This window comes from Globicephala melas, chromosome 10 (assembly GCF_963455315.2).
Source record: "Globicephala melas chromosome 10, mGloMel1.2, whole genome shotgun sequence".
Taxonomy (NCBI): Eukaryota; Metazoa; Chordata; class Mammalia; order Artiodactyla; family Delphinidae; genus Globicephala; species Globicephala melas.
Genome location: NC_083323.1, coordinates 100,606,356 through 100,632,591, shown reverse-complemented (window position 1 = coordinate 100,632,591; position 26,236 = coordinate 100,606,356). Strand labels below are relative to the sequence as shown.

The window sequence follows — 26,236 nt, the reverse complement described above, 5'->3', positions numbered from 1 at the left end:
TTCCCCAAGTCAAATTTCCCTCTTGAGCCTTTTCCCAGACTTTAAAACTCATAAACCAAGAAGGCTGCCTTTCGGTGCTTAAAATAAAAAAGCAAGGGATCGTGAGCCTGGTTCCCCCTACATAAGGCAATAAAGAGCACGAGCTGGAGTAATGCTGGGGACAGACCTGCCAGGGCGTCCGTCGGCTGGGCTTGGAGACCGGCACTGCCATCAGCACGACCTGTGCAGACAGTATAGATACTCCAAACCAGGACTGGCAATAGGGCCAACCTCTTGTCAAGGAGAACAGGAAATATAACCAGCTGTAAAGGTTATGTGTTTGTTGAAAAGGGCTTTTGACAGTAAGCTCTAAGATAATCACCAAGCTATCTTTTATGTTCTCAACTGTTTGAATAAAATGCTTAACGCCACTAAGACAAACAAAAACCACATTCCTAGTTATCAAAAAGAACTACTTTTAAGCCAAGATGCCAAACAGTGTTTAGCTAGACAAAAAAACTACTGATCCGAATCAATCTCACTTTACAGATTTACTGAAGCCTCCAAGCCAAAGGCCAGTCACATACTAATATTAACTTATGCTTCCCCTTGTACAAACCCTGTATCATGACCATAGAGCTGACTCCAATGCCCCGATCCTTTGGGGGTACACTGAGACAAACTTACTTTAATTCAGTAAAGACCTACTTGATTGTATATATTTGGGAACCACAGGTACAAAACAGTAAGAGACAGGCCGAGTGAAAACATGGAGTCTGGCTCATGAGCTCCGCCACACCATCCCGTCACGGAGATGACTGGACTGTACACATGCCTCAGGTGTTCAAACCCTTAGCATGAAACTGGAGGCCCAGGGAAACCACAACAATTAAATTGCAAACGTATCAAGGCTCAAGGCTTTCCAGTGAATCAAAAAGAGAGAAAAGAAATGACATTTTGATGGCAATGTGATTGCTCATATCTCAAGGGACAAGGTCTTCATAAGTCCTGATAGGAAGTCTTGTCACGTTATATTGTAAAATATTATACATTTTTTTCCCTTAAGCTGATTCTTCACCATTGACCACACAGTCCAACAAGTTTCCTAAAAAGAACTCAGTAATGGAAGTTCTTTAATTAATGAATACTAAAACTGCTGAAACAAGAGACACAGACATTTCCTTCTTAATGACCTCTGGCTGTGTCCTGCTAAAGAAGACATCCAAACCTGGAAGAGGCAGGGGCAGGTCATCTGCCCTGGTCATGGAGTGTTCCTCACTAGGAAGAGCCGCACGCCTTTGCAGCCCACCAGGCAGCGTAAAACACACTGCAAAATGAATCGCACTCTAGAGGATCAACTAACTGGAGAGATACATGAGAAACTGGCGTTTAAAAAAATAACGTTCACTTCTAGATAAGCCTTGAATTCTTAACCTGGAAGCAAAAAGGATGATTTTTGTGGCATGTGTGAAAATTGATACCAATCACAAAATTCATCTAGTAGTTTGTAGGAAATAATGTCTTAAGGACCATCAAAATGTCAGTAGATAGGTTTAAGTTGTATATAATTTCTCTACATAGCAATTACTACATTATCTCAACTTCCCTCTTCAAAGCAATTAATTTTTATCTGGGTGCATTTTAAACTGACTAGTAAGTTAAGCACACTTTGAAAAAGGAAAAAAGTTCCTGGCATTAAAATGCATCTTAGTATTTTGATGACATATTTCAAGAAGATACATTTGAAAACTGCAAACAGTAAGTCTTGACAAAGATGAATAACTGTTTGTCTCATTTCTATTACTATTTAAACACTGCGCTACAAAATACCATCGTCAATGGATCCTAGCCCCAAGTCTAACCACCCCCCAAAAACAAAAAAACCTCAAGATTAAATAAACACACGTCACAACACGGTTTCCCAGACACTACAGTAACTAGGTATAGTACAGTTAACCCATCCAGGACCCATGTGGACACCAAATCCAGAGACGCTCAAGTCCCGCACATAAAATGGTGCAATGCAGTCGGGCCCCCATCTCCCGGCTCCGCAGCTCAGGATTCAACCAACAACACCTGAGCTGCTTCCGCCCTTTGGCTACTGTGAACTGTGCTGCTGTGAACATATGTGTACAAGTATCTGTTTGAGTGTTTGTTTTCAATTCTTTGGGGCATATACCTAGGAATGGAAACACTGTGCCACTTGCATTCGTAAATACAGTTGTACAGGAGCACAGCCGCATTTATTTATTAACGTGCTGGCTACGGTTGCTTTTACACCTCAATGGAGAGTGAGCAGTTGTGAAAGAGGCCACGTGTCCTACAAAGCCTGCCACGTATTCTATCTGGACCTTTACAGCAAAACGTCTGCTGACTCTTGTTATAGTGCATTACAGTGAGATGCAGAAGGGGTGGAGAAGCAGCTGATTTTGTCTTATAAAGTTAGGAGGCCTCTGTGTGTGTGTGTGTTCTGAAGGGGGCAATGGGAAGGGGAACATTAGGTCCTAACAATACTACCTTGGAAAAAATCATCCATATTCTGTTTTGACGCTGAGGTGAGGGTCACCATGCTAACCCACTACATTAAAGCATCTGCTGAGCGCTTTTCAAAGGAGGCTTCAGAGCGAGACTGAGCTTTACACTTTATGATTACAGGTTAACTACAGTTCCTCATTTTCTCGACACTGTGTTCTCCCTTGGCTTTTGAGAAGTCACACTTAACTGGTTTACTATCTAACTCATATCATTTCTTCCCCTCCCCCACATGGTAAGTTCCCTAGTGTTCCAGCTTAGGCCCCCCTTTCATTTTATACTCACTGCTCATTCCTTTTGTTTGAGCTCCAAACCTACAGATACCCAGCTGTCTACTGGACAGTTCTAACAATGTCCTGTATCGCAGTGGACCACATCTACATCCACCTGTGTCTCACGCCGACCGACACCTGTCGTCCTGAGCTCCTCTATCTCTTAACCCACCACGTCCAACCAATAACCGACGTGTTACGCCTCTTCTGTCTTTGGAATTCAATTTCTCAAAAATCTCTTAAACCTCATAAGCACTGCTTTATGTCAGGATCTCAACAACTCTAGATTCCTACAGTGTTTCCATGACTTAAATCTTGTCCTCTACACCTCATTCTCCACAGCAGAGTCACATATGTGAAACGCAAATACGAACATCACTTACATGTTCAAAACATTCAGTAGCCGTTCACTGCTCCCAGGATGGGGCAGCCAGCCTCCAGAACGACCCCCGAATGATTCCGCAGCCAGGCATTCACACCCTTCTGCAGCCTTTTCTGCGTAACACCAGTGCTGATCTGGGACCCACAGAAGATGGCAGAGGTGATGCTTATCTCTTCCACGATGAGGTTACAAAAGAGACCGTGTGCCCTCTCACTCCTGGACCACTTGCTCTGTGAGCTGCCCCACAGAGAGGCAACGAGGTCTCCTGCAAACAGCTGGTGAGGGAGTGAGGACTCTTCTCGACAAGCATGTGGGGCGGCCACAGTGAAGCTTCAGAGGACTTCGGCCCAAGATGGCCCCTCGGCTGCCCCTTCACGAGAGGCTGGGGCCAGAAGCACACGACTAAGTGGCTCCCGAACGCCTGACCATCAGGAACTGAGACAATCATTGTTTTAAGCCACTAAGTTTGGGATAATTTGTTGACTAACACACAGGATAAAGGCCAAATTCCTTGGAATGGAACAGAAGGCCCTTTGTGAGCGTTAATAACGCCTCTCTTGCTCCCGTCATGCATTATAATTTATGCTCCAATATTGCTGAAGTACTTGTAATTCTCCGCGTCTTATCAACTGCTTCCCAGCTTTTACAATCCTGCTCTGATACCACCACCACCTAGAAGCTGTCCCTGATCATCAACTCCCATCTCCCTTTACGCCTCACATAACTGGAGCACTGCCAGAACTCTGTGCTACCTTCACACACGGAACCCCCAGGGCCAGTGCACAGCACAACTGGCGATGTGATCAGCATGTGAACGGCACAGTGTGTCCACACACACAGTAGCTTTATGTATATGCTCCCATTTTTGAACCCGATCATGCTTTAGTATGTCTGCTTATATATCTTTCCTTAGCACCTAAAATAGGTATTCAATAAGCCCTTGTTGAATGAACAGACTTGTGTTAAATTTTCGGTATAATCGTATTACACAAACACTTAAAATAGACAACTTTAAAGAAGAAGAATTGTGCAGAACTTGCAATTAAAATTTTCATTTCCTATTTTTAATCCTAACTCGCGACACAAACTTTTCACCCACAGAAAAGGAACAGACTATAGAGATGTAGTGAACGTATCCTAGGCAACCCATATCCAAAACAGAAAAATGTTTTGTTGTTAATAAAACAAAACATGTAAATTTGAGGTCCCTTTTCACATCATGCGACACATGGAAAGTGATATTTGTATAGAAAACTGATGTGAAAGGCCGAGGCTGCTCTTGGTTCAGTGCTGACGCCTGTCTGGGACGCTGCAGTGGAACGCAGCTTCCTGGGTCACATACACAGTATTCTCTCAGATCGCCTTTAAAACTAAATACGGCAAATTTGCCTAAAGGTGGCAGATTTCAGAATCCAACTCCCCACCCAGGACTTAGGAAAAATAATCAAAACACTGCAAAAGCCACAGGAACCAAACAAGACAAAGGTCACAATCTTAACTTTAGCCACGGGTAAGGAAATGAAACAAAGCCTCTGGTGGGGATGGACAAGTCCTTGACTGTATTCTAAGTCCAGAAGCAATCCAAGGTCAGAAGTGAGGGGAAAAAATCGTGAGCATTCCCAGGAATAACCTCACATTTGGAGGAAAAAAGACTGAAAGGGTAAACTGACAGTTCAAGAAATGGAAGTCAGGAGGAACACTTATCTCTAGAAGTCTCAGTACAGGCAAGAGAAACTACCAGGATATGCCGTTTTCTAGGAAACACTGCAGAATTTAGCAAAGGATCTGAACGCTACTCACTTCTACCAAGATGAACATAGGACATTTATCAAAACTTCAGAAGGAAAAGACAGAGACCAGGTCTTCCGACAAAGACTGTGCATGGCCCTAGCTGAGGCACTGTTCCTTCTCCCCACACCCTCAGACCAGAAGCAGACTGAAGTCAACTCCCAGCCCCTCACACTTACTCTCAGAGGAGGAACCTATGAGGTTTCAGATAAGGTGGGGGCAGGAAAGATATCAGGGGACAGCTGCCCACTCTACATTAGAAGACACAGGTCCAGGAATTTCATAACCAACTGAATCTTCAAGTATAATGGCAAAATAAATATTATCCGGCATGCAAAAACAAAAAATGAAAAGAAGAAATCAATATCCATGTCTTTGCTTAAAAAACCAATTGAAGATAAGATTCAATAAACTAAACAAAACAAAAAAATCAAAGAATTCAGGAAAAGTAAAGAGGAGATTCAGAAAAGAGCAGGTGACAAAGCACGGAATTTAGACGTGGAACCTACACTGAGTTAATTTGGAAATTATAGTTATAAAATCAAATGTAAATATTGTAAACCTTGGCGAAGCTGAGATTATCAATAAAGCATATCTTTAAATACTGGTGAGAAGTGAAAACTTCATTTTTTAGAGCATGATTAAATGTTGCTGAAAAACATGACCTAATCTTTTAGTCTTTTCCTATCCTTGGAAAGATGTCTTAGGAATTCTTCTGCTGAACAGTAAAGAAACACTCAGTTGAAACTCCATTTGCTCATTCTGTTACAATCAGGTAAAATGAAATTCAGTTTTTATTCAAAATGGCATGTTTCTACGATCCCATTAATTTCCCCCCTATTTTTCCTTCTGTATATGTGCTTTAGAAATATGACAGAATCAATACTTACTTACTACAAATGATTACTTCCCAAACAGTTGGTTTTGGGGTTATTTTTTTTCTTTCTTATTTCTACTTTTGCTATTGCTTAAATTAAAAAAAAATAAGTAAATACATAATTAAAAACCTGACTTGAGGCCACTGTGACACAGGAAAAAGCATGTGTGTGGACTTCAGCTCTGCCTTATGCTTGCTGTGTGATTTGAGACAAGTAATTTCTTGAAGCTCATTTTCCTATCCATGAAATGGTAATACAAATGCCTAAATTTCCCAGAGTAGCTGTTAAGATTTTGACCATTTAAAATACGACACCTCTATTATAGCTGTGAATCTGGCACGAGGAAGGCACTTAACAAATTTTAGTTTTCCTAGAGAGCTCAGGTTGCGACAACAGAAGTAGAAAGAAGAAACCCACTTATACTCTTGGTCTTATATTTCTCTCCAATTATATCTTTTAACCTTTAGTCAATAGTCAAATGGATATGAGGTTTTTTTTTTTCTAATTTACTTGTTATTTTTATTTATTTATTTTTGGCTGTGTTTGGTCTTCGTTGCAGTGTGCAGGCTTCTCATTGCAGTGGCTTCTCTCACTGTGGAGCACGGGCTCTAGGCGTGTGGGCTTCAGTAGTTGTGGCACATGGGCTCAGTAGGTGTGGCTCACGGGCTGTAGAGCACAGGCTCAGTAGTTGTGGTGCACGGGCTTAGTTGCTCCGTGGCATGTGGGATCTTCCCAGACCAGGGATCGAACCCGTGTCCCCTGCATTGGCAGGCGGATTCTCTACCACTGTACCACCAGGGAAGCCCTGGATATGAGTTTTATATCCCAAGATTAGTGTGCCTAAGGGCTGTTAGTTTTGTTACAACATGATGATGAAAATGTACCAGAAGGAGTTTTCAATATAAACTTCCATGTGGTTCCCGAGTCTTTCCTTTCCTCCTCTTGAGAAATCAGTCTCTTCTGGACTCAGTGCAAAGAGAATATCACCTTTAAAGTGCATTAAAAATATCTTTTCCTCCACTGAGATTTTGACAGAATCTACTGAATTCCGAGAGCAAAGGTCACGATTAGCAAAGAAAAACAAGTACCACAAAACTGATCAAGTTATCTTAAAAAAAAAAAAAAAAAGCTCCTCCCCAAAAGGGCCAATCCCCCTCCTCTTCAGGCCCATAAAACGATTTTAACATAGTTAGATGTTTTATTTATAGATAAAGATGAAAATGTTTTAACACACGAAGTCCGTAATTTAAAAGAGAAGCCTCTCACCGCAGCTCATTTCAGCACATCAGCACGTAGCTCGGAAGCACTAGGACAGGGAGGCCCAGCACTAAACGGGAACCAGGGCTGTGCGGAAGGAAAGGAAAGCAGCTGAGACCCAAGACAGGAGGGAGAGAGCCAAGAAGATTCATGACACACATGGTCAGAGGGTAGAAAGGGTAGTTAAGTGACTGAGGGATGAGTTAGTAACAGCTACGTAACTTCCTTTAAAAATGGATCCATATCAATACCAACATAACTAAACTCCAAAGTGACAACACCATCTTCTTCAAGGAAGAACAGACACATAGTTTCGATAGTAGATATAGCTTTCCTGATGTAGCTTACAGAAACCTTTTACATTAAAAGTAGCGTGGGGACTTCCCTGGTGGTGCAGTGGTTAAGAATCTGCCTGCCAATGCAGGGGACACGGGTTCAAGCCCTGGTCTGGGAAGATCCCACGTGCAGTGGAGCAACTAAGCCCGTGCGCCACAACTACTGAGCCTGCGCACTAGAGCCCATGAGCCACAACTACTGAGCCCGCGCGCCGAGAGCCCGTGCTCCACAACAAGAGAAGCCACTGCAATGAGGAGCCCGCGCACTGCAACGAAGAGTAGCCCCCGCTCGCCGCAATTAGAGAAAGCCCGTGTGCAGCAATGAAGACCCAACACAGCCATAAATAAATAAGTTAGTAAGTAGGTAGGTAGATAATAAAAAAATAAAAGTAGCATGATGACTGAATGGAATGTTTTCATGCCAAAATAATGAGAAGCAGAGTTCCCAAACTGTAAATTACAAAGATTAATACCAAAACTGCTATCATTTGAATGTGCCATGAAATATTTTAAAATCAATGATACGGGTTAACTAGCTGCAACAAATGGTGCTCTCCTTGGCGTGATGGAGTCTATAATGGGAAAAACGGTCCTTTGCTTCGGAAGCTTGTCTGCACAGGGCTCTGCTGGCCTCATGGTGCCGACACAAGAAACCCCAGAAGAGCTGCAACATCTGCTTTAAGCCCAGGAACTCCTACACCTGTCTGTACAAACAGGGACGTTTCTGAATAAACACTTCAAAGCTGCCGAGTGCCAGGACTGGTCAGTTCAGGGGCTGTCAGGAGTTGTGGACAGCATGAGTGACAGGCAAAAAGATCACCTAGGTATTTAATCTCATTAATCTTCGAGTGTGCTTAATTCTTAAATTTAGAGAGTATTCCTGTCTGGACTCATCCAACGGATTCCTTACTGGTCTTCTGCTCCGCTCTCTCCCCATTCCAATCCATCCTTAACAGAACCAGCACTATTAACCTAAAATATGGATCGGACGGTGTCACTTCCCTGTTCCCTATGTCCACAGAACAAACATTTTAATTAGTGGCATAGCATACAAGGCCCTTCCAGCATCTTCCTTCAGAATTTGCCTCAAATATTCTTTGCTCCAGCAATACTAAATTTCTGATGGTTCCTCAAATACACCTTAGTATTTCATACCTCTATGACTTTTCATTTTCTACTTTATTTGGTCTATTAATACTTTCAAAGCTCTCTTCTCTTATTCCTCCTAAGAGACAGCTAGGGGGTCTGTGACGCCTGCCTTAACCATCCCAGGTAGACTTGGGTCCCTCGCTTCCTTCAAGCTCCCGCCGAACCCAGCTCATATGTCTTTTATATCCATCAACACAGTATGTTATGATTTCCTGCCTTCATGAATTCCCAAGACAGACCAGCAACCGGCACCAACTGTTTATCTCTCTATGAAATACAAGAAGAAATTCTGATAAATATTTTTCCAAAGTTCAAACAAAGATGTGAATATCCACTCAGTGATTCAGAAACAAACCTGTCCACAGAATTACCTTAAGTATGCCAGGCTGATCTTGGAGCCTCAAATTAATCCTGACACACGCTACAACGTGGATGAAACCTGAGTTCATCATGCTATGTGATAAAAGCCAGTCAAAAAAAGACATACTGTATGATTCCACTTAGAAGACTTATCTAAATTCGTCAAATTCATAGCAACATAAAGTAGGATGCTGGTGACCAGGGGCTGGGGCAAGGGGAAAGGACGAGCTCTTTAATGCAAGATGCAATGTTCTGGAGATTGGTTAACACTATGGAACTGCATTTAAAAATGATTAAGATGGTAAATTTTATGTTATGTGTTTTCTTTAACTGTATAAACTACTTATTAACAGACAACGCCCACAAATTTATTTCTTCTTGGGCACACTTGCAGTACAGCCATGGCGGCCCGTGGTCTTGGTGTGCTGGCCTGGACACCAAGTCCCCAGAAGTGGCACAGCCTATGTGGGTCCAAGTCTGCTCCGGTCGCTCCAGGTCTTCCCGGAGCTTGTTGTCCAGACCCTTGGCCAGGACCTGGCTGTGTTTTCCATCCTTCAGGTCCTCTGTCTGTCTAAGAACCAGTCTGGGGTCCTGTACTGGCGTGGATTCTGCAGGATGGTGACCACACGTTGCACCTCATCCTCAGTGGGCTGTCCTGGTCAGGTCCACGTCGGCTTTCCTCAACACCACAAGGGCGGATCTTCACCCCACACCCTTAATTGCAGCGACGGCAAAGGCAATCTTCCATCGCCCACCGATGTGGGTGCTGAGTGCTCGCGAATATGGTGGACTTTCTCAGGGATCGCTAGGGAAACGGTGGCGGCCTCAGTGGTGGCGTGCGAGTCTCCAGTGAAAGAGCTATGTTTTTTTTATTTCAATAAAAAATTTGAATTAGGGACTACCCTGGTGGTCCAGTGGTTAAGAATCCACCTTCCACTGCAGGGGACGCGGGTTTGATCCCTGGTCGGGGAACTAAGATCCCACGTACTGCGGGGCAACTAAGCCTGCGTGCTGCAGCTACAGAGCTCACAGGCTCTGGAGCCCATGCGCCACAACTACTGAGCCCACGCACTCTGGAGCCTGTGCACCACAACTAGAGAAGCCCGCACACTGCAACAAAAGATCCTGCATGCTGCAACAAAGATCCCATGTGCCACAACTAAGACCCGATGCAGCCAAATAAATAAATTAATTTTTAAAATTTGAATTAAAGAAAGGCAACTGCAAGTTAAAAAACATAACTACAACACCTAGGAAAGCCTATTCTAGAGCAATGCCTAAACACACAACAGTTTTCATGACTGAATATGTTAAGTAACTAAATTTCTCTAGTAGATGATATGTGTTTGTGGGATATAGTTTATATCTCTGGGAAACCTCATTTAATCCCCCAATTCTGTCACGTATTTCCTATAGTATAGAATGAATGGAATTTCATGGGAAAATAGAAATGTTAATATCCAATGTTTTAAATCAGTATTTGTTTCTCTGGAAGAACAGTAAAAACAGAGGTGGAATGAAGTGGCAATATACCACTTAGAGTTAAAATAACAGGAACTGGAAAACACTTTAACAAAAGGAGACCAGAAAAATAGCTTGTGGTATATCATTCAGTGGAATATTATGATATTTAAAATAATGATATACATCATTAACTGATTTAGAAAGATTTTCATATTTATTGCTAGGTGGTAAAAATCTTTATATGGAGATACAAACAGAATGAAGAATAGTCATACAACAAATAATTAGTTAGCTCTAGGGTAGGATTGCAAGTGATTTTAATTTCCCTTTCTAAATGTTTATGAAATAACTGGATTTAAACACATTAGCATGTACTCTTTTATAACAAGAAAAAAATAAAACCATTCCACTCTGATTCAAGTCCAGTGTTTCCTTGTTGATTTTCTGTCTAGAAGACTCATCCACTGTTTAAAGTGGGGTGCTGAAGTACCTGCTTTTACTGTATTCTCTACTGCTGCCTTCAGATCTGCTTGTATTTGCTTAACATTTTCAGGTGTTCCAATGTTGGGAACATATAAAATTATGACTATTCTGTCTTCTTGATGAACTGACCCCTTAATCATTACATAATGATCTTTTTGTCTCTAGTTACTGTTTTTGGCTTAAAGTCCATTTTGTCTAGTGTAACTACACCGGCTCTCGTTTTGTTTTTACTTTCAGGGAATATCCTTCTCCATTCTTTCACTTTGAGCCTATGTGTCTCTTTAAAGCCACAGTGAGTCTCTCGTAGGCAGCATATGGTTGGGTCTTGTTATTTTATCCATACAGCTAATCTATGTGTTTTGATAAGAGAATTCAACCCGTTTACATTTAGAGCAATTACTGAAGGTAAGCACTTCCTAATATGCCATCTTATTCATAGTTTTCTGGCTGTTTTCTAGTTCCCTTGTTTCTTTCTTCCTCTCTTCCTGCCTTCCTTTGTGAAATGGTGATTTCCCACAGTGCTATGCTTTGATTCCCTTCTCTTTGTCTTCTGTGAATCTGCTGTAGGTTTCTGCTTTGTGGTTACCATGAGGCTGAAATAAAACATTTTATAGCTCCAATAGTCTATTTCAAGGTAGTAGCAACTTAGATCATACATAAAAAGTCTACCCCTTTACCCACTCCCTTTTATGGTTTTGAAGTCATATTTTATCTCTTTTAATACTGTGTATTAATTAACAAATTACAGCAGTTACAGTTATTTTTAATACTCTTATCCTTTAACTCCAGAATTTTATTTTGTTTTTGTTTTGGGTTTTTTTTTGCGGTATGCGGGCCTCTCACTGCTGTGGCCTCTCTCGCTGCGGAGCACAGGCTCTGGATGCGCAGGCTCAGCGGTCATGGCTCACGGGCCCAGCCGCTCCATGGCATGTGGGATCTTCCCGGACCAGGGCACGAACCTGTGTCCCCTGCATCAGCAGGCGGACTCTCAACCACTGCCACCAGGGAAGCCCTAACTCCAGAATTTTAAAACTCTTGTTTTATATCAGAGTTAAAACGCCACTATATTACTGTATTAGAATATTCTGAATTTGATTATATACTTCCCTTTACCAGTGTGTTTAGTGACTTGAAGTCACTAATTAGCGACCTTTCACTTCAGCTTGAAAAACTCCTTTCAGCATTTCTGGTAAGGCAGGTCCAGTGATGATGAGCTCCCTCAGCTTTTGTCTGTCTGGGAAACTCTTAATCTCTCCTTCAGTTTCTCAAGGACAGCTTTGCCAGGTAAAGTATTCTTGGTTGGCAGTTTTATTCTTTCAGCGGCTTGAATGTATCATCCCACTCTCCCCTGGGAGTAAGGTTTCTGCTGATAAAGCGACGACAGCCTTATTGGGATTCCCTTGTAAGTCATTTAAGCTTTTTTCTCTCCTGCTTTTAAGATTCTCTGCTTGTCTTTGGTTTTTGACAACTTTATTACAAAGTTTCTTGGAGAGATTTCTTTTATCGTTATCAGTTTTATGGAAACAGAATCAACATAGAACACTGTATAAGTTTAAGGTACATGACATAATGACATATAGAGAAACGACTACCACATATAAGTCTAGTTAACATCCATCACCTCACATAGTACCAAACATTTTTTTCCCTCGTGATGAGAACTCTTAGGGTTTACTCTCTTGGCAGCTTTCAACTATACCACAGATCAGTGTTAACTGTAGACTCCACGCTGTACATTACACCTGTGGTGCTTATTAATCTTATAACAGGAAGTTTGTACATCTTGACCACCCTCACCCAACTCCCCCACTGCCCACCTCCAGTAACCACATATCTAACCTCTTTTTGATGGTATTTTTTTTTTTGCAGATTCCACACGTTAAGATCTTTCAATATTTGTCTTTCTTTGACTTACTTTACTTAGCATAATGTCCTCTAAGTCTATCCCATGTATTGCAAATGACAAGATTTCCTTCCTTTTTCATGGCTGAATAATATTCTTGTGTGAGACATTTTCTTTAACCATTCATCTGTTGATGGACACTTAGGTTGTTTCCATGTCTTGGTTATTGTAAATAATGCTGCAATGAACATGGGGATGCAGCAGATATCTTTTCGAGATAGTGATTTTATTTTCTTACAATATGTACCCAGAAGTGGGGTTGTTGGATCATATGATAGTTCTATTTTTAATTTTTTGAGGAAACTCTGTCTTCCATGGTGGTTGTACCAATTTACATTCCCACCAACAGTGCACAAGGGTTCCCTTTTCTCCACATCCTCACAAACACTTGTTACTTCCTGTTTTTTTTTTTTATGATAGTCATTCTAACAGGTGGGAGGTGATATCTCATATTGTGGTTTGCATTTGCATTTCCCTGATGATTAGTCATGCTGAACACCTTCCCACATACCTGTTGGCCATGTGAGTATCTTCTTTGGAAAAATGACTATTCAGGTACTTTGTCCATTTTTAATTGGATTATTTAGTTTTCTTTGCCACTGAGTTGTATGAGTTCATATATATTGGTATCAACCCCTTATCAGACATGACTTGCAAATATCTTCTCCCGTTTGGTAGATTGCCTTTTCATTTTCTTGATGGTTACCTTTGCCGTGCAGAAGTTTTTCAGTTTGATGTAGCCCCGCATGTTGGTTTTTGCTTTTGTTGCCTTTACTTTTGGCATCAAATCCAAAAAATCATTGCCAAGACCAATATCAAGAGCTTAACCCTATGTTTTCTTCTAGGAGCTTTATGGTTTCAGGTTTTATGTTCAAGTCTTTAATCTATTTTGAGTTGATTTTTTGTGTATGGTGTAAGACAGGGGTCCAGTTTCATTCTTTTGCATGTAGTGGTCCAGTTTTCCCAACATCATTTATTGAGAGACTTTCCTTTTCCCACTGAGTATTCTTGGCTCTTTTTGTCATAAACTAATTGACCATGTACGTATGGGTTTCTTTCAGGGCTTTCAATTATGTTCCATTGGTCTATGTGTCTGTTTTTATGCCAGCACCATAGTCTTCTGATCACTATAGCTTTATATATAGTTTGAAATCAGGAAGAGTGATGCCTCCAGCTTCGTTCTTCTTTCTCAGGATTGCTTTGGCTACTTGAGGTCTTCTGTGGCTCCATACAAATTTTACGATTGTTTTTTCTACTTCCGTAAGAAATGTCATTGGAATCTTAGGAGAGATAAGGTGTCTATAGATAGCTTTGGATAGTACAGACATTTAACATAATGTCTATATGTTAATTAATATTGAATATTAATTCTTCTAATCCATAAACACAGGATATCTTTCCACTTATTTGTGTCTTCTTCAATTTCTTTCATCAAAGTCTTAGAGTTTTCCATATATAGATCTTTTACCTCCTCGGTTCAATTTATTTTTAGTATTTTATTGTTTTGATATTATTACAAATAGGAACATTTTCTTTATTTCTTTTTCAGATAATTTGTTGTCAGTGTATAGAAATGCAACTGATTTTTGTATGTTGATTCTGTCCTGCAACTTTACTGACTTTGTTAATTAGATCTAAGTTTTTTGGTCATATCTTTAGGATTTTCTATATATAAAATCATGTTATGTACAAATAGAGACAATTTTACTTCTTCCTTTTCACCCCTGATGCCTTTTATTTCTATGCCTTGTTTAACTGTGCTGGCAAGGAGTATCAGTACCATGCTGGATAGGAAGGAGAGGATTTCTTTAAGCTGTTTTGTTTGGTGACTTATGAGGTTCATGTACTTCAATATCCAAATCTCTCCCCAGATTTGGCAAGTTCTCAGTTATTATTTCTTTAACTAAGCTTTCTGCCCCCTTCTCACCCTCTTCTCCTTTTGGAACCCCAATAATTCACAACTTGGTTCTCCTGATGGTACCCACAGATCATTTGGGTGTTCCTCACTCTTGTGTTATTGTTGTTCTCCTCTGACTGGGTAATTTCAAAGCTCATGTCTTCATTCTCACGATTCTTTACTCTGCTTGACCAAGTCTGCTGTTGATGCAGCAGACTTCTCATTACACTCAATGAAATGAATGAAATCCACTGATCCTCAAATGGACCGATCTGGCCTCTCTTAGCCTAAGTCTGCATCTCAACCTTTCTCCCTTCATGATGCAAGAGACACGATAACTTCCAGGAGGCCAAGAGCCCACACACAAGGAATCCTTCAGTTAGAGAAGGGGAGAGAGAGGAATTTCTGTTTGGTTCTTTTTCATGATTTCTTATCTCACTAAACTTCTCATTTTGTCCCTATATTATTTTCCTGATTTCACCAAATTGTCTTTCTGTTTTCCTGCAGTTCACTGAGTTTCCTTGAAACAGGTATTTTGAATTCTTTACTGAGTAAATCATGGATCTCCACATCTTCAGGCTCAGTACGGAAGGTTACTGTGATCCTTCAGTGGTGTCGTGCTTCCTTGATTTTCGAGGTTCCTTTGAGTTTTGATTGCTGCCTTCACGTTTGAAGGGGCAGCCACCACCAGGCTTTCCTAACTGCCTGCTTCAGTGCATCCAAACTCACTTTTTTTACTCCAGTGGAGTGCTAGATCTTCTGTACACCTGGACTTCCACAAAGGCTCTCTTCTCTGTGGGTGACTGTTTAAGTCAGTGTTCTCCAGGGGCTCCCAGACCTCAGTCAAGAGGACCTGGAGCTGGTTCACGAGTCACTTCAGGGTCTACAGCAGGGAATGAGGTCTGTCTGCCTATTACACACACAATGCATGGGTGGGCGATGTTCCTTCCAGATCTCTGTGTATGATGACAGATCCTACAGCTCCCACGAAGACACTTTTATTCCTAGATGGATGCTGGATATTTGGGGGGGGGGTGCAGGTGGGAGGAAACATCTTATGCCTCCACAATGCTGATGCCACTTGTCTTTCCACTTTGAAAAATAAAAATTTACTGCTCCCCCACAAAGCACTGTTGACAAGATTAGAGAGATGCCAGAAATTGCTTCCCGCAGTCTATATATGGTTTACACAAGTGTTTCATCTGCATGGTATTTTGTTTTTAAGTGAACATGAATGCTTTGACACTGTCTCACTTTAATCGTTTATATTATTTTCCATTTCAATAATTTACGTTATCTGCTTAGCCCCTGAATACATCTGGATTTGCTACTACAGGCTTTTACGATTGAAAAACTGGACCAAGCAACCATGGCAGAACCTTCTCACTTACGTAAATTGAACAGTGTACTCCTCACATTCAGGTGGCTGTTTTAAAACTTAGAGTCATCTCAAATTCAGAAGCATGACAGTTTGGTGGGAGAGGACTACTTCCAGCACAGTATACTGCTAAGCCTGGAAGTCCCTCTGGCTCCATCCATCCTGGCTATGCTGAATAAATGTCTGAGCACTTGAGTGTGAACTAGAAATCTTGCAACCTAAGTAAGGGTCACCACTGTGGCCAGTGCTGAAATCTGGGCCACCCAGGGCACATCACCAGAGCAGAATAAAACTATCCACAGAACTATGTGGGATCAATTATTCAAGCCAAAACGAAATGAGCAATCTTCCTCCATTTCCTTCATCCCCAAAGTCCAAACCATCAGAATGCCAAAGGCTCAACTTACAAAATATATTATAGATCTATAAACATTAAAAACATGAATTACACCATGCCACCACCCTGGTCAAAACTCCCTGACGGTTTCCCACTCTATTTAGAATAAAATTCAACCTCCTTTAAGACCTTAAATGACCTGGGTCTTGCCTACGTCTTTGGGCACATTTCCTATGAATCCCCTCATTTATTATACTCAGTGGTTTTGTTTCTGTTTTTCTAACAGACCAAGTTCAATCCTGCATCAGGGCCTCTATATTTGCACCGATTTATGCCTGGAATGCTCTTACACCAGACAGTCACATGGCTAACTTCTTTACAACATTAAGGAGATAAAGTTCAAGGAAGACCTAAAAGAAGCATTCTTAGACCCCCTGATCTAAAATTTTCCCCAACCCCAACATACTATAAGATCCCTCCAGCAGTCAATTTCTATGAAAGATCTCTTATATTTTCTTCCCGTTACTTAATCCTTGTCTGAAACTATCTTATTTGTTTACTTATTTTATGTCTAAAATACACTAAAATGTATCCTATCCTCCACCTCCATAAAGGCAGGGCTCTTATCTGTCTTGATCACTTGTATATCTCTTGATGTTAGAGTACTTTCTAGCACATAATGCTACTTAATCAATGTCTGGTGAATGAATGAATGAACTGATCTTCAATAACTGTGTCATTTGTCAGTAGCGATATGAACTTCCCGTTATCCCTTTCAGCTTGGTGTCTGAAAGCTCCTCCAATCCAATGGAGACCATTAAAATGATACTGAAGAAAGATAAAAAGGAAATAACTTCTGTTATGGGTTTATTTCCTATTTGTATCTCTTTAGTATCAATATCAGATGGGAGCATTCAAAGAATTTCTAAAAGAGATAAAAAGAAGCAAGTGTGCTGCCAGATGAACAGGACTGGAGGAGTATCCCGCAGTCCAGGGAAATGCAGTAGGAGGCTAACGATGAGATGGGAGCAAGTCCTCCCTGAAAGACTCCAAAGAAATTCAGGACTCAAACAAGCCTGTGGGCGGGACAGAAAGGAGGAGCCCAAAATAAGGGAATTCATTCAAACTCTAACTACTAACTCACTGCAGCAGCTGTCCCTCCTCACTTTCCTGTCTTCTTATACAGGACACACGGCTTACTATTTTCCCCAGCTATAACAAGCGAGCAAGCAAAGAAATATGACGGGGTCCTCTATGATACCAAATAAACTACTTAAGGAGATGTAAAGCTCTTATGTCAGAATCGGCGCCCCCGAGTAAATTCTTCATTCTAGACTGGGGGCCCTCCAACCTGGATCTATGCCCATCCATCCCAGCGAGATGTCTGACAGTTAACAAGTTCTGTTTATGTAAATAAAACTACTTGCCAGCTGCCTCATTCAGAGGAGAGGCCTAGCAGGACAGTAAACCTATAAACACCACTAAAGGAATCTCAATGCAGCCACCTACTGCAATCAACTCAGTTCCTAAATATGAATGGACCATTAAGGATCATCAGACGTATGTGGAAAACCTCCAAAATGAAAGAGAAAATAAATAATAACTGAGGTAGAAGGAAATACCACTCAGGAAACAGATGAAAGTTCTTAAAAAGGTCTAATTACTTTTCTCAGAGAAATTCAAGAAGATATTAAAGCTACAAAACAAAATCTAGGAGGTCATGAAAAAAGAACATTCAGATTATAAGACAGTTAAAACACTCATTACCAAAATAAAAAAAATTCAAAAGGACTGAAAGAAAGTCAAGAAAATACCCCGGAAACTGAAGAAATAAAACCCAAAGAGTTAAAAATATAAGAGAAATTGAGGATTAATCTAGGAAGGTCCCAAATCCAACTACTAGAGGTTTTAAAAGGTGAGACCAGTTAAAAATGAAGGAAAGGCCATTATCAAAAAATCTACAAACGATAAATACTGGAGAGGGTGTGGAGAAAAGGGAACCCTCTTGCACTGTTGCTGGGAATGTAAATTGATATAGCCGCTATGGAGAACAGTATGGAGGTTCCTTAAAAAACTAAAAATAGAATTAACATATGACCCAGCAATCCCACTACTGGGCATATACCCTGAGAAAACCATCATTCAAAAAGAGTCACGTACCACAGTGTTCACTGCAGCACTATTTACAATAGCCAGGACATGGAAGCAACCTAAGTGTCCATCGACAGATGACTGGATAAAGAAGATGCGGCACATTATATACAATGGAATATTATTCAGCCAGAAAAAGAAATGAAACTGAGTTATTTGTAGTGAGGTGGGTGGACCTAGAGTCTGTCATACAGAGTGAAGTCAGTCAGAAAGAGAAAAACAAATACTTCATGGTAACACATATATATAGAATCAAAAAATAAAATGGTTCTGATGACCCTACGGGCAGGACAGGAATAAAGACACAGACGTAGAGAATGGACTTGAGGACACTTGAGGGTAAGCTGGGATGAAATGAGAGAGTGGCATGGACATATACACACTACCAAATGTAAAACAGACAGCTAGTGGGAAGCAGCTGCATAGCACACGGAGATCAGCTCGGTGCTTTGTGACCACCTAGAGGGGTGGGGTAGGGAGGGTGGGAGGGAGGGAGAGGTAAGAAGAGGGGATATGGGGATATACGTATACATATGACTGATTCACTCTGTTGTGCAGCGCAAACTAGCACAACGTTGTGAAGCAATTATACTCCAATAAGATGTTAAAAAACATTTAAAAAATAAAAAAAGTAAAAGAATTGACACTACATAAATAAAAAAAACTTCCCTAAGTTCATATTCTGCCTGAGACCAAGAAAGGAAGGAGAAGGAGCCTCTCTATGAATATCAAAAAGACAAGTGTTTCATCACATAATAAGTAGGAAATGACCTATCAAATATTTCCTGAAATCAGAGGACCAATTTTAAGCCATTGATACACCTTTTGATTACTATGATCACAACCATGACTGATAACAATGTTGATTTAATTTAATTCTCACAACAACCTAAAGAGGCGCTATAATTATTTTCATTTCAGAGATGGGAGAGACACAGATAAATTAATTAACTTATTTGAATTCACACAGCTAAAAAATGGCTGAGATTCTAACTCTAATTTTGACCTATATGATTAAATAGCAACATTACCAACAAGAAGATGATTACTGAAAATACTGTAATCTGACAAGCCTGTAAATCTAAGAGGCAATTTATAATAAAAACTTCTATTAATGGAAAAATGTTAAACGTCTCCATAGCGATGCAATTAGCAAAACCCAGAATGCAGGGCTAAGAACTTGTTTTTTTTCAACAAATACACTGAAAGGGGTAAACGAGATGGAAGGGAACTTAAAACAGACTTAAGAGACACACAAAGCAGCCTCAACATAGACATTGGTTTGGATGCTGAGTTGCACAAGCTACAAATAATTGAAAGTACAAACCGTTTAGAAACAGCCTGGTAAATGCTAACACTAACTTTGATGAAAATAAAGAATTACTGTTAAGTTTTTTCAGCTGTGATAATGGTACTGTTGCCATGTTTTAAACAGAACTCTCATCTTTTAGAAATATATACTGAATGACTTAGGATAAACTAATATGATGTCTACAATTTGCTTCAAAATAAAACAGAATGGGGGAAGTAAGAATACAGATAAAATAAAATTAGTCATAAGTTGATCACTGTTAAAGATGAATGACAAACACCAAAGTTCACTGTTCTACTTGTTCTATTTTTAAATATGTTTAAAATTTTCCATAAAAAAAAACACCCCATGTCTTGAACACTGGAATCACACAAAATGTTATTACTTGAATTACTGACTGAGTATCAGAAACTGAAAAAATATCTTATTGCATTTGATTGACTTATTAAAAAAGAGAAATCACAAGACACAAAACAACGAGTTGCCAAAGTAAAGGAAGAGGCGCACAGCTCTTCTCACCCAGTAAGTACACAGTGACATTCCAACTCATCATGTAAAGGTTTGCTGTTCACAAGTAAAGATTTTTGGTTACAGGAGTGTTTATAAAAGGAACATTGAGCAATGCAGAGGGTATCATACATTACAAAAGTAATAAATTTTTTTGCTACATATAATTATTTTTAAATTTTAGAGACTTTCAAACGCAAGCAATATTCCATGTTTAGTGAACATTCATTAATTAAACAATGTTTGCGTGTTCACACTGAGCTGCCACTGTGTGGGGCAGAGTGTGTGCGCGAAGTGCCGCTGCCCGCAGGGGTGCAGTATGTGAGGTGGGGAGGGGTGGACGGAAGAGGGAGCAAATGCTTCGCTGCTGCTGTGAGACCTGGAGAACAATGGTCAGCGGAAGCATAATCTCCATTTAGAATGATGAGAGATTCACCAGCATCTGAGACTGAAAACAACACTGGACGGTTTACTTTAAGTACTGACATTGTTTTCAATTGAGTTTGAGATGGTTCGAAAACATTCCCAGAAATCAAAGAAACAGGTGTAGCTAGTAATTCTGGGATGACTAATTTGGCCTACTATATGCAGTATCAGATAGTTCTTAAATATATGTATCTCCCTCACCCTCACCCTGGGTAAAATGTGGCCACAGTTACTTCTCTGCACATAATTCATTCTCATTCTCTCTCTCTCTCTCTCTCTCTGCCCCCCCCCTCACACACACACTCACACACACAGACACACACACACAGTCCTTCCAATGTTTCCTCTTTGCCTGGATTACAGTGACCGGGACTATAACCTCTGACTTGCTCTGCTGAGAGTAACACGATGTATATTCTCCTTTGGTCTCCATGAGTGACAGGTACCCTGGAAAGTCCACCAGTTAATCTTCTTGAGATGCGTTCTAGGAAGAAGTAAAAAGCTTGGCAGGCTCCAGAGTGAGGCGAGTGCGCTGTCTGGGCTCCCCTCCCACTCGGCCAGGAGGGCAGACTTTCAGGTTCATTATCACCTCAACAGTATGCCTGTCAGGTGCCAAGGGTGAGAGAAGGCTGGGCCTCTTAAGGCGTCCTGGACTTTCTGCCTTCTCTAAAGTAAGAGCAAATCCATAACAGACAGGTATGTTTTCAACCTACTGCACCCATTTATCCACTTTAATTTACTGGATCGATTAGCTCAGAGTAGGAAATGCCTAACACTGGATTTGCCATTACATGGCCACCATTCGAATACCCTATGATCAGGACTAAGGGTGGGAAAGTGGACATGTGAGTTCGGGGGAGACAGGAGCACTGACTCACCTCTGATATGACCCTAACAATGTGGGCTCAAGTCTGACTGAGACGCAGAGCTTAGAAGGTACCACGGCAGAACTGAAATCCCGGTAGAGAGAGAAGCACAGTGGGAGGAACAGCTGGCGATCGTCTCAAGAAGTACCTCCGCGCTGCACATTTAAGAGAAGAGACACGTGGGGTCTCCCGGTTTCTTGTTTTGTCTTTTGAAGCAGACAAAAACAAAAAGCAATCATTCCTTCTAAGCAAAATATTTTCCCAACGTCTTTTCTATTTTGGAATGTGGGTTTAAGTCTTTAATTTTTCTCTGGGTAAAACGTGGCCACACAATTTCTCTGCAACGGATGTACTATTCTTTCTGCCCACACTCAGGCTTTAATATTATTCAGGTTTCAGACACTACATACTCATGCCCAACTTTATTGTCAAAAGCATATAGAATATTCACATTCCTCACAAAATATACTGTATACCAACTTGGACCCTCTTTTTTAAGATATAAGGTTACTTTACAAATGTAATTTTTCCTATTGTGATGTTGAAGAAGCCTAGCAATAAAAAGAGAGATGGAAGAAAAATAAGGTTTCTCAATTCCTAGAGTAGAATTCTCTTTATTAATCCACTGTTGAGGCACACAAACTCTTACCCATTTTTAATCAGCAAGAGTAACGAAAATCACATGTGGAAAAGAAAGTCAGAGGGGATTGAATTAATCCAACAAAACCTAAAATGGACAAATTGAGGTTGGCAAACTGGAAAAGCAAGTCGGAAATAAAAGTTTAGAAAATACAAACAGGCTCAAAATGGGAAAATGACTACTGAGGCAAGTTACAGCAATTTTCAATAAAGACGGAAGTTCAGAATTGGAGAACTGTACCAGGTGAGAAGAGGTGGACCTAAAAGAAACTGCTGAGAACTGTGGAATTATCATCACTGAAGATGTTCATATGCTGGAATCCAACACCCGCCCTTCTGGGATGGGGTCAGTGTATGAATGCTTAATTCACAGCAATTTCTATAAGCCCCAGATCTTATCAAGATAGAAAAAAAAGATGAACCAATAGTTTTTTTTTTCCTCATTGAAAACTGTACACGAGAATTAAGTGAATACGGATGTTTCCTGGAATAGTGGAAAGAATCCAGTGGCAATCAAAGTGGGATCTGGCACCAGTTCTGTCACTAAGTTGGCTTCTGACTGTGCACGAATCACTTGGCCATTCCGAGTGCCAGTTCCCTTACATGTAAAGTAAGAGAACGGAAAGGAAGGAAGGAGACCGACGTGCACCGGGAGCTGGTCCACACCGTGCTCTCTTCTCACGGCAAGATGCTGACAGCAACCCTGTGGGTAGTGACTGCTCTGCTCATTCTTATAAGTGATGGAAGTTGGTTCACAGAGGCTAACTTGCCCAAGGTCACACCTACAGAGTAGGCAGCAGAGACAGGGTTTGTGTCCAGCCCTGTTTGACTCTGAAGTCTGTAATGTAAAAAAAACTGTACTGCCTCTCGGGAGTCTCAGAAAGGACCAGTGACCTAAATTCTCTCTGTTTTACTCTTAAGAGACTCGCCACCCTTTCTGCCATTTCCTGACTGAAGTCGCTTCTTCGGGCTCCCGTACCCCCTCCCGACAGGCTCTCGTTGCCTGTTCCCCAACCTCATCTACTGCCCACATGGTGACCACAGGGTATTCCTAAGAGATACAAACTTGTTGTTGTTGTTTTTTGCGGTACGCGGGCCTCTCACTGTTGTGGCCTCTCCCGTTGTGGAGCACAGGCTCCGGATGCGCAGGCTCAGCGGCCATGGCTCACGGGCCCAGCCACTCCGCGGCATGTGGGATCTTCCTGGACCAGGGCACGAACCCGCGTCCCTGCATTGGCAGGCGGACTCTCAACCACTGCGCCACCAGGGAAGCCCCAAACTTGTTATTTTTATATCCTTACAATAAAGGCTCGAAATACAGGAAAAATGCCCAAAGCTTGGGAAACACACACTGATGTCTTCATAGCGCGCTCCCAACTCTCTGCCTGCTGCTGCCCGAACAAGCCATGCCTTCAGTGCTGCAGACTGACGGGGGTCACTCTTCCTTTCATCCGCACAGAAGACCTCCCCAGCCTTCAAGTACAGTCTGTCCCTACTGAGCAGCTCCCTCCATCCACGCAGCTCCAGCGCTGCCCAGCCCAGAATGAGTCTCCCCCCCCGCTCCTCCTTCCCTCTGTGGCGGAAATCTTAACCTTTAAACCATAACTCACTGGTCATCATCTCCTCTGTGATCTCCTCCCCATCAAATTCCCTGTGAGCTGGTTCTTCCTTTGAGCTTCCATACCTTTACCAGATACCATCTTACATTCGTTTTGAGCCTGTCTTCTCTATTGTGAACTCCCGGGGTTTTATTTACCTTTGTATTATTGCCCCCCCATCACCTATCAGTGTCTGGCCAATAATAATGACCAGACTTAATAATTTAAGTTTGTTAAATGAATTAATAAATCTGAAGAGGGGAATGCCTTCCTCAAAAGTAAACATCACTGCTTCCTCATGGACACTGCAGTGGCCCCATTTCCAGCAAACCATCAAACCACAAGAGGTCAAAACTCATTGTGTTTAGGGTGTTTGCGTGTATGGTGCAAGGGTAAGTAAGGGGCAGGAGAAGAGGAGAGAAGAGAGGGCAGAAGAAGGAGCTAGGAAGACAGCTCAGACTAGACTGCGCAGGGCTCTCTAAGTAAGAAGTTGAGGTTTATCCTCCAGGAGATGGGTGCTACTGAAAGAATTTTAAGTTGGGAAACGACACTGCCGTATTTACTGTGTGAAAAGCTGTTTAGCAGCGAGTGAAGTCGGAATTCAAAGGTGAAAACAGGCTGAAGACAGAGGACTCAGGAGGCAGTCTGGTTCCAGAGCTCCCCTTCTTCAACATAACCTCTCAGTAGTAAAGGGAGGGAAACCTGCCCAGAGTGAGTGCGGATGGCAGACAGGCAAGCTCAGGCCGAAGGGAGCACCAATGCTCAAGTAGTGCAAACAGTTCACATCCATAATTACTTACTATCTACTAAATATTATAATAATGAACACGTGCTAGGTACTGCGATGGAGAGAGATAAGTGAGAAACGATTCATAGTGAAGTAGGGGACACGGATCTACAAACAAATAACTAAAATACAGAATTACGGTTCAAAACCAAAAAAAAAGGTCATTACTAGAGATAAATAAGAAGTATGAGAAAAAGGTACCACAGAGTCAAAGGGAAGAAACAGTCTCGAGGGAAAAAAAAAGGAGAGGGTTAACTAGTAGGGTACAAATATTATAGAGCATCCACATACAATGAGGACAGAAAAGACAACAGTTTGCTTCTTAACTTTTGTTAAGTAAATAAATTCTGAAATTTCATATTGAAAAAGGCGGTGTCTCCAATTAGGTATTTTGCCCCAGGTGTAGATTAGAAATTCCCATAGTTCTAAACACGGTATAAGACTAATTCAATGTCGAATACTTTAACAATGCGGGATCTAAGTCCCTTACCGTATCAAGTAGGTAGATATCAATTTAAGTATATAGTCCTATATGAGCACAAGGACATTTATTCAATCGATTACAAACTTGCAAGCATATGACTGACTACTCCTCAAAGCAGTAAAACACAGAAAATGATCTGATCACTGGTTCTAAAAGGACTGGCATGGAAAGAAGTAATTCCTTATTTCTAGGAATATGCTATTAACATGGGAGCAATTATGTATTTACTTAACTTTATTAGCATGAAAGGCGAGAAATGCTCCACACTGTGTAGTTGGGTACAATGAATTCAATAAACTTATGGAAGCAGGAAACAGTAAAGGAAGACAAACACTTATTCTATAAACACCCAAGTGTTATTTATAAAGATTTCTAAACCAACTGCCTGCTTTCCCAGGATAGTACCTAAAACCACGGGTAAAAGATACTCCATCTGAAGTGCCCATAGAGAATCTTCATCAGGAGTAGAACAAACTTTAAAAGTCTCAAGTTTCTAGGAATGAAGCCTAGCTTGCCTTTCAATTACACTCCGAAGTAAAAGAGATAATTCAAAGCAGAAGCTACATTTTCTACGCTGATAATTCAAAGTACAATTGATGACTTAAAAACAGCATTGACAGTCAGGCTCCACGGTGTATGAGCAGCAGGCAACCGCCACTTCCACAAGAGGTACTTGTGTCTCATGAGAATATGCAGTAAAAACAATTTAATCCTGAGATAAAGTTACAAATATGTGTAGCAAAGTGAAGGTCAATTGATTTGTAATAGGAGGGAAAAGACTGAGAAAATAGGAGTAAATCCAGCTTGTTAACAGCAGGAGTAAAAGGCGATCAAGTACAGACGATGCCCCTTACTCGTGGCAGTGGCGCTCTGTAAAGTAGCTGTGAACACTGAATTCACAAACCCTGACCTGCTGCTCCTAAGGGAGATACAGGACGAGGTTCCTGTGAGCTTCTGGGTACAACGTGTACACAACCAGTCAATACCTAACCGTGTTCTATGCGTGTTTTTGTTAAACACACACATTTAACATACACTGCTGACTCATTACACTGGGCTCCAGGCCAAGGAC

The 26,236-nt window shown here is 41.2% G+C and overlaps 1 protein-coding gene and 1 pseudogene across 28 annotated transcripts in view; both read right to left on the bottom strand.

The window, feature by feature from the left end:
• ERC1 (ELKS/RAB6-interacting/CAST family member 1) overlaps positions 1 to 26,236 on the bottom strand; it is a 394,021-nt gene that overhangs the window by 108,719 nt on the left and 259,066 nt on the right. The gene's annotated exons all lie outside the window — the stretch shown is intronic.
• On the bottom strand, positions 9,301 to 13,530 carry LOC115841096 (small ribosomal subunit protein uS13-like; annotated as a pseudogene).